The 9,324-nt window shown below is 32.1% G+C and overlaps 1 pseudogene; it reads left to right on the forward strand.

Annotated features, from left to right (window-relative positions):
* The first annotated feature begins 903 nt into the window (after positions 1 to 903).
* LOC102884894 overlaps positions 904 to 9,324 on the forward strand; it is a 21,993-nt pseudogene continuing 13,572 nt past the window's right edge.

Genomic DNA, 9,324 nt, shown 5'->3' on the forward strand with positions numbered 1-9,324 from the left:
AGCCTTTGAAGCTTTTATTCTACTTTTTGGTATCAACTTTGCTGTTAATAAGTTAGGGTCTCATTTTGCATTCTAATTGTTATTTCTTTGTATATTATCTGTCTTCTCTTTCTAGCAGCTTTTATCTACCTTTGGTATCCTTCAGTTTCAAAGTAATATCTTTAAGTGAGAATGTCTTTTTGTTTTTTCTCCTCCTTAATTATTTTAAAAAATTCCTGCTTGAGAAATATTGGGCTTCCTGAATCTAGAATAGATATTTCTTTCCAATTTTGGAACATCATTACAGTCACTTTTTTGAGTTTTAACTCTTTGTATGCTTCTTCTTTTACCTCTTTATGAAACTTCAATTATAAGGATGTAAACTTCACGCTTTCATATTCCCAATTGCTCTTTCATATTTCCCATATCTTTGTCTCTCTGTGATGAATTCAGGAAAATCTCTTCATATAGCTGCACCTATCTTTCCTTTAATTAATCTTTTGTGTTTTTAATTTCAATAATTATATAACCCTTATCCAGTAGTGATATTTCATTAATTTTCAAATATTCATTTTTATTTTTATAGTCACTTGTTTTTATAATATTTTCAAAATTTCACCTTATTTCTTTAATCATATTAAACATTTATTTTATATTTGGTTTTAATAATGCCAATATTTTCATTTTGACAAAATCATTCCATTTTGAGTTGTTTCTGTTGACTTCTGATATTGGTATTTTGCCTCTTCATATTGAAAGCCCAGTTTCCTTAAAGATTTATAAGAGAAAATTCTTTGAAACTGGTTTTAAAGTATGCTTCTCTAGTGTTTCATTTTGCTACTGCTAAGTGCCTAGAGAACCATACACCTGAAACCACTTTCAGCATTATACTCAGCCTGGAGATTTGGGGATTATATTGGTAGCATGATTGCAGTCCCAAAACTACATGAAAGGGAACCTGTGGTTATTAATTCAAGAGAAGATAAACTCTTTACACATAGCAACAATACTAAGTCAGGCAAGTTACCTTACAGTCTTCTTTTTTGACTCCTGTTTACTTCTGATTCATCTTTTCACTGAACATGTCATCCTTCATGGTTCTGATTTTCTGTATGGTGTTTAAAACTCCCATGTCTACACCTCCTGCCTTGCATGATTAATTTAAATTACATATCTGGATTATTGCTAATCAAATTTTACTTTTGTTTGTATGCCCTCAAAGGGATATTGATAACTTGTAAATCTACAGTATCTAAATTTTTTTAATCTAAATTTTAAGTGGTTACAAAATACCCACTCTTGTTTTAATATTGAAATTTCAGAATAAAACTGTTACTTCACACTTTTCAATGTGTTTAATAAAATTTAAGTGAGTTAATACCCACCATTATTCCTGTAAAAGTATACTATAATGTTAGATTGTAACATTCATAAATATTACATTGTCTTCTATGCTAAGGTGGTCTCATGTATAGCCTCAACTGTTGTGCAAAGATTCTGCAATCTGTAGTGTGGGTTAGCAATACATTTTATTTGGGAGAAGCTAACAAGACCAGAGTCAGCAACAGAGAAGCTGTGAGGTGTTTCTTCCCATTGTCCCATTGAGAGGACAGGGTGCTCTGCCGGAAATGTAGAATGAATTATATTCCCATTCTTTCCCATTTTTCTTCTTATGGGGAAAATGGGAGAACAACCTTATCAGTGAAGAGTCACATGAATAACTTACACACTTGCGAGTCTGGATTTGAATGACAGCATTTTACAAAAAATTAACTGGAGTATCACCTGTTCATCACCCATGGAATTATTGAGACCAATGGGAAATTGTAGATCCCTCTGAGGGATAGGAAAACACTAGATCCATTGGAAACTCATTTCTAATATAATCTCTCCTTTTTAGAAAAGAAAGAATCCTACTTAGCTCATGACCCAAGCAATCCTGCATGAGTACCTTGAATTATTTTCAGTCAATCCCGTGCCTTCTTTCACCAATTGATAGTTATATGACATTTTTTTACACAGAAATTCATCCTATTATGCTATATTTAATACATGCACTTTTTTAATGGCTTTCTCTGTTATAATTCTCTTCAGGTAAATTACATTTATAAATTGAAATTGATTTTTCAATTCCTATAAAACTCTAAATGTTAAAAAAAGTTTCTTTGTATTAAATTACTATATAATTATTAATAGTATACGATTGATTAAAACATAAAAAATAAAATTTTACTGGAAATGTACTACTTAATGAGATGGATAGGTCTTTTAAAAATTAATTCATGTACTCACAGATGACTATGACTTGTTGCTAGAATAAAGCAAGGATCAATGGAAATTAACAACAAATGGCAAGAGTATATGGGCCACCAATAAATTTAGGACTTATGAAAACTGAATTAATGACTGTTGTTAAGTATGTCATTTACAGTGGAATCTTCAACATATTCCAGCTAGATTAATATAAAACAAATAAGTATATAAATGCACAAATAGATGAGCAATTAGTTGACTAGTGAGTGATACTGAGCCTACTTGCGCCCAAACAAAAATATTAAAAACACATAAGGATTTTTCAGTGTCTAATAATCTATTGCCAAATTTCAATGAAAGTTCCTCTTATATGTCTCAGTAAATGTTTAAGCTAAATTATTTCTGATATATGTTTTTTTGAATCAAATATATAATTGATATCTCAGGGAAAAAATAGAAATATTTTTACCTCTCTTATTTGAAATCATACAAAAGAAGTAACTGAGGATGGTCTTTGATTATAGAGACTGGTCAGACAAGATTATTTTAGATTATCCTTTTTGGATATTTTGTTTAGATCTTTTTATTCTTTTTCATTTTTTTGGATCTTATCCTTTTTGCCTTTTCCTTTTTGGGAAATGTAATGCAATCAAATTCAGGTAGGTAAACATATGACTTTTAATTTTTTTTTTCTTCTGGAAAGTGAAAGAATTATATCAGGAAAGGGCAGGAGAGGAAATCAGAAGTGGCAGGGAACTTTGACCACAGGAACATTCTCAAGCAGATGAATTTTAGAAAAACATACACATGGAAGCTAATGTGGAAACTGATTTGCTTAAAACTGCTGTTCTTGCCCACATCCACTGGAAAACTTTAGTGTAATCTGGAAGTATAAAAATTGCTCTAAGCCACCAGCATCAGATGAATAAAAGGCAACAGTGAACTTCAAACTTCATTAAATGCTATGCATTGGCACTTGCCATTTTTTGGTCCCCAAAGATTTTCCTTACTTTCCTGCTATATCAGCATGTTACTATTCATTAAGGAAGTTAATTAAAAAAATATGAGTACATACTTTTTATTAATTTGGGTTTTTTAACTGGAAGATTTTTTTGTTTGTTTTTGACGGAGGAAAATGGCTAGTATGTCAATATACATATGCATTTCCATGTTATTGAAAAAAGAAGTTAAACATATATATTAATTTTTAATTTTTAAAAATTATTTATTTAGATTTTCCCAAAATTCTTAGATTAATTGCCCATTCAGATATATTTGAAATTCATAAGAAAAAGAATGTGGTTACTTAACTGATCAATCAGTAGGTTATTGCTATATGCCCATCACTTAAAAATTAAGATTTTTAAATGGGACACAGAATAGTGTCAAATTTCTGATACATAAGGATCTTCAGGCAAATGGCTTTTAGGATGATGGAAATTTATTTTTCAGAGTCACCTGGGTATTGGATTTTCCTTGTTTTTTCTTTCTAATCATGATGTGAGCCTTATGTTTTCATACATTCCCTCAAATGGAAAATGGTTAGTGTAAGATATTTTCCAGACTGTTGATGTAACATCTAAGTATAAAACAGTAGTGACATATAAGAATTAGTTTTCAGCTGTGTGATCTTGTCAGAGATTTTAGGGAGCAAGAAAGCTATTTTAAGATGCTATGCATATGTTCTTGTTTGGGGTAGCTATCATACTTCTGCTGAGATTTTCTATCTCAGGCTATTCAGATGAAGTGTTTAAAATCAAAGGATATAAATAAGTATTGCCTCTAGTTATTAATCTATAACTACCTGACTTGCTTCAGGTGGTATCAGAAATGGGTTTAGCATCACAACTATGACTCATATGGTTAGGTTTCAAAGGATCGGAAAGCTATAGGAGAGAATGGTGAGCTCAGAATATTTCTTAGAGACTAGCTGGCAAAGGCTTTTATAACATTGACTTTTTGAGGAAGGTTTTGTGGGGGTTTTGTATTTAGAGGATTTGAGACCATTCATCTCCTTTTGACATATATGATTAAGGGATAATTAATCTAATTTTGGGGTCTCCCTAAAATTAGAATTATAAAGAGAATTCAAAATTCAAGGGTATGAGTGGCCCTTCGCTCATAGGGCAGACACGGAATCAATTTGAAGGTTTTAAATGTGAGAGGAAATGAGTATAGCTGAAAAATTCTGCCCCTTTTATTGACTCAATTGTCCTTGTGTGATTTTGCATCAAAAAAAGAGCTTGGTTCCAAAGTAGTGTGTTCTTTTTGTTGTTGTTAATTTGTTTTATCTTAGAATAACACTGTTTTAAAATATTCGTGCTAAATTTCCCCCTCACAGAATTCTTTACTTAAGAATCTGCAATGTAGAGAGATCGAGTTTGTTAAAATCACAGAGATCGGATATGAAAATTCTCTTAGCAGGCAAAACCAGTGTAGTCATACAAGCAAAGTTTAATTTAACTCACTTTGCAAGACAAGGAAGGCTAACTTAACTTGGATCGCTTCTTGTTTTTGTCTCTGAAAATCGTAAGTGAAACGTATTGCCTCAAATTCATAACCAATAACCAATTCTCTTTAATTTAAGAAGATTCTAGTATTGTAATCAATCACTGTGAAGAAGAAATATTCACTGCCTCCACACTATATAAGCTGCTTTATAACAACATATCTCTTAGCCTCATTCCATGTTTTGGTTTGAGTACTCTCGGCTTGCAAACTGTCTTTTTGGTGTGTGCACAATAAATTTTTACTAATTATTACTTCAGTGACTCATTGTTTTTACCTTTTTTTTTTAATTTTTATTTTTGCTTCTGAGCTTTTGACAAGTTAAAATTAGTGTTCAGTGGGATCAGAGTTTGCTTATATCGGACCTGTGAGATAATAAAAAATATATATACTGGTCTCTGTCTCCAGTCTTTGGCACAGAGCTCCCTAAAACCTTTGTAATTTTCTAAGCAAGAAAAAGCACTAAGAGTACCTCTTTTTCTATGATATCTAATATTTCTTTTTCAAACTTCAGTTGCTGCCCACCAGACAAAGATCATCGGAACCATACCTGTAATCAAGTTAGGTTTTGACTTCTTACAATGAGAATAACTACATACCACATAGAACCTGGGCATATAAACAAGAGGACTTTTTTTTTTTTTTCTTAGAAGGGACTTGTTATAGGGATTAGGTTTATATTAGGTGTTTTGAGAGAGAGTTCAATGAAATGTGGTTTTCCTGCAGTTTGAGCAGTCTTAACAAGAAAAATTCTATGGTTGGGTTTTTTCTCTCTCTATATATATATCCTTTTTTTATTTCTTTATTTTTTAATCTAGGCGGTGGAAGAAACAGAGTGAGGCTAAAAAAAACATCATCTCATGAGAGAAGTCTCTCAAGTGAGCTAGGAGAACATGGTTATCTTCACGGTTCAGACCATGTCCTTGTTATTGTCTATGCTCAAACTTGTTCATTGAATGGTTTTATTTTTTAAGTGCTCCATTATGGCCAGAAAGTGATCTTTGATCATAATATATTCTGAAATTGTTGATGTTCAATAGAAAAATAATCATACAATGATGGAAAGAAATGTATAATATGAAAGATATTAGAGAAGTCATTACTACTGATTTCAATGAATAATACTCAATTAAAAAGGATATAACTGTGTTATAATATGTATGTCATTATCATTCCCGTTTTATAGATAGAGAAAATTGACGTTGAGGGTGGTGAGGTATTCCTGAAGTCACACAGCTATTAAGTGGTAGAACCAACCTTACTCATGGTAGAACCAGCCTCATTCTTACTCAGGGAGTAAGATAAGTACTCACTGTGTACTTATCTTACAGTGCATGCTGCCCCATTTCCCCTGGATATGGATCTATGATACCATATGATGGACCAAGTTTCAAGGGAATAGACATTGCAAAAATGAATTATTGAGCAAAACATAGTATAAGAACCTTTATGATCTGAGAGTGTTATAGCAGAGTTGAAAGCTGAACTACAGAAAAATGTAATTTTCACAAAGCAGGAAAGCTGAAGGCAAATGTATTATTCAGTAAATGTGCGACAGTCCATGGATTTGAACTTGCTGGCACCTACTTTCATTTGAGAACTAAAATAACCTCTAAATGATGTAAACTTCATGAGGTCACAGAATAATTGAAATTTCCAGTTCTGATAAGGTGAATAATGTCACCAAAAGTCGAATATATTTCTTTTTGAGTCTTGGGGGTAGAGAAGAATGGGATCTATTTATTCTGAATCTATCCCTGATACCTCTCTGGTTCTGATAAAATGATATACCCTTATGTTGATAAATCAAGAGAGTAAACTAATGTTTTAAAGATTGTGTGTTGGCAGGGAAATAGGGCATGGCATGTTCTCTTTTCCAATTGTTATCCATCTGATAAAAATCAGGAGCTGATAGCCATTCCTGAAAAAAAAAACAAAGTGAGTTGATTAAAATGGTGTTCTAGGAATAGTGATATGGTAATGAATTGTAGGCTGCATTGAATAATTAGAAAGATTAAGTCAGGGAAAAAAGAAGGAATTTGCTATCATGGGGCATGCACATTGATTAAGTGTAGGCAGTGAGAATGGAAAAGATAATGCAAATAAAATGCAGTAGAATTAATCATGAATTAACATTGGCAAAGAAAAATAAGAAAATCCTGAGAGTAAAGTCCAAACAATTAAGTATTATAGCAGCTCCACAGTAAAGGAGCTGAAGAAGGAAAAGAAGGAACTGGTGAAAGAGATGGGGGAAATCATAATTCAACTAATTATGTATTTATTAATAAATTAAAGGATATTTAATGAGTTCCTACTTCATACCAGGAATACCTCTCAGTGGTGAAGTTACAACAGTGACTGAAAAGATAAAAATACAAATTAATTAGTTTTATGGTGCTTACATCATGGTTGAAGGGACAGATAATAGATAGATAATCATAAATAAGTGAGATGGTGAAAACTGCAATGAAGTTAGAGTGATAAATAAAAGATAGTATAAATATTTCAGAAACTGTTTCTTAAATTCTAACTTATTTTAAAATGATTTGATTTAAAACTCTGAAAGAACTTGAAATTAGTTTAAAATCAAGAAAGATCAAAGGCAATTAAACATTGTAATGTTTTAATGAATTAAAATGGAAAATAAGAGTCCTAACAATGGTACTGATTCTGGCTCTGAATGTTCCCCTTTATTATATCAGATTCTCTGGGCCACTAACCCCATTATTATGTTTGGGCAATTTGTGTTTTCTCTCCTGCATGTTATATAATATCCTCAATCATCTCCTTCTATGTTGGTTCCTCACAGAGTTTTGATTTGTACTGAATACAGGTCTGTGATTCTGAGTCTTCATTTCTTTTTATATCTCAGCTATCATGCATTTGCCAAATCTGGGTATAAGTCAGGGTCCTGCCCAAGTTTTGCCACTTATTAATTTGTAACCTCAGATAAATCATGTAAACACTTGGAATCTATTCATCATTCATAAAATGAGGATAAGGGTCTAACAACAATCATTGAAAGAATCAAATGAGAACTGATATAGTCAACTTTTTTAAACTGCAAAATTCAATGAAATTTTATAGATTATTGTTTTTTTACATGTTACCTTGCAGTGGTATGTCAGCACTTCTCAACACTAATTCAATTGAGTAAGTTTCATTCAGTGCAGGCTCAGACTCCTGCTTTCTTTTAAAATTTTCTGCATTGTAGATTAAAGGAGATACAATGATATGTATAATGTGCCATAACTTATATTAACACTTCCTTTTAATAACTTTTTTTAATTCGATGACTTTTAACAGAAATTTTGGGCTGCCTATCCTTTCCTATCAAACTGGTTCTGCCTCATGGAAATCTAGATTCTATTTACAGCCCGAGGACACTCTCATTGCATCTATGATTTTCTAATGCTGTTTGACTGTAAGTGGCTGACTCTGCAGTCTTATTATTTGTGCCAGTTTTCAGTATCTCTTCCATATTTTTTCCACCAAGAGCATATGGCTTTGCATGGTCTATTCAGTAAATACTCATAATTATTCCACTGAGCTTTGGTGATGGTGAATGTGTGTGTTACTGGAGATAAATTGTACAATTTGCAAGGAAAACAAAGATGAGTTTTTGCTTGGATATTTTTACTCATTTTGTGGCGGAGGCAAATGCTCTACTCCATCGAAGCAAGGCATTGCTCTGAGAGAGGCCTGCTGTGTGCATCGCATGCTTTGCTTCCTTGTTTGTGCTTCATGACTGATTAGCATACCTTCCACAAACATTTCTGATATATAGATGTAACTATTTTCCATACAAGTTTATAAGAATAAGGTAATGCATGCATAAGACCATTCCTTATCATAAGCTATAACTAAACTAACTCTGATAGTAAATATTGCATGATATGAAATAAAAATATTTTAATATCTCTTCATTAAGTATTAAAGTTGCTTTGTTTCTTTGTGTTCCAACACAGTGAACATTTAGTCAGACAAAGGCAGTAGCTGAAGTTGTATCGGCAACCAATAAAAGGTTTCTTTATTTTTCACTTTTCTTCTGCTGACTCTAACCCTTATAACTAATAGAGAAAAGCATGAAACCTCTCCTTTATAAGTTTTACCGTAGAATTAAATAGTAATAAATAGTTCTCAGGAAGCTAGAATTACTATTGTCAAAGAAAACCACATGCCCAAGTACCAGTATTTAATATTTCTGAACAAGTAAATGTGAAGTGTAACCCAAATTTATTTGTGCATCAAAGCTGGAAATACACCAGTATTTTCTTTTCTGTGAGAAAATGATTCTTTATAAGAAAAAAGGATGAACTAGCTATAATGTGGATTTACTACTGTGATTGCTGTCCTGGATAAGTCTTCACATTTTTCTTTTGAACCAAAAAGAAACCATAAAGTCACAGGAGCGAGTGAACTCTTTTATACAAGTTTGAGGTCTGATTCAGTAGAAATGTAACTACAAATTCTATGAACAAGGATGTGGAGCTCGGTATATACTGGATCTGCAGGTTCATAAGTAGCTAATAAAAGCAAAAGGGACAGAAAGAAAGAAAGAAAGAAAGAAAGAAAGAAAGAAAG

Source organism: Pteropus alecto, unplaced genomic scaffold (assembly GCF_000325575.1).
Source record: "Pteropus alecto unplaced genomic scaffold, ASM32557v1 scaffold79, whole genome shotgun sequence".
Lineage (NCBI taxonomy): Eukaryota > Metazoa > Chordata > Mammalia > Chiroptera > Pteropodidae > Pteropus > Pteropus alecto.